The following is a 365-nucleotide window of genomic DNA, read 5'->3' on the forward strand; positions in this document are numbered from 1 at the left end:
TAGACCGGCCCCCTCCGGAAGTAGGCGTGGCTAAGTCAGCAACCCAAGGAAGTTTCACCCACAAGGGGCGGGCCTGAGCGCTTGCATTCTGCGCAGACGCACGCTGTTCAGTAGCATCCGGAGAGACCGATGCAAAGGCGGTAGGGGGCGCTGGTTCCTAACCTTGGCCGAGGTTTGCTGGTGGCCTGCTTAGCGTTTGAGCGCTGCGTAGAGGAGGAAATCGTTTTAGCCTCTTTTATTTTATTATTGAGTCCTAAAACGGCCCTGAGAATAGGGACAGGATTAGGGATTCTTGCTTCTCTTTTAGAGGTGGGGAAACTGAGGCTCCGAGAGGCTGCCAGGCGCCATGAATCAATTACTGAGCT

Source organism: Pteropus vampyrus, unplaced genomic scaffold (assembly GCF_000151845.1).
Source record: "Pteropus vampyrus isolate Shadow unplaced genomic scaffold, Pvam_2.0 Scaffold23, whole genome shotgun sequence".
NCBI lineage: Eukaryota > Metazoa > Chordata > Mammalia > Chiroptera > Pteropodidae > Pteropus > Pteropus vampyrus.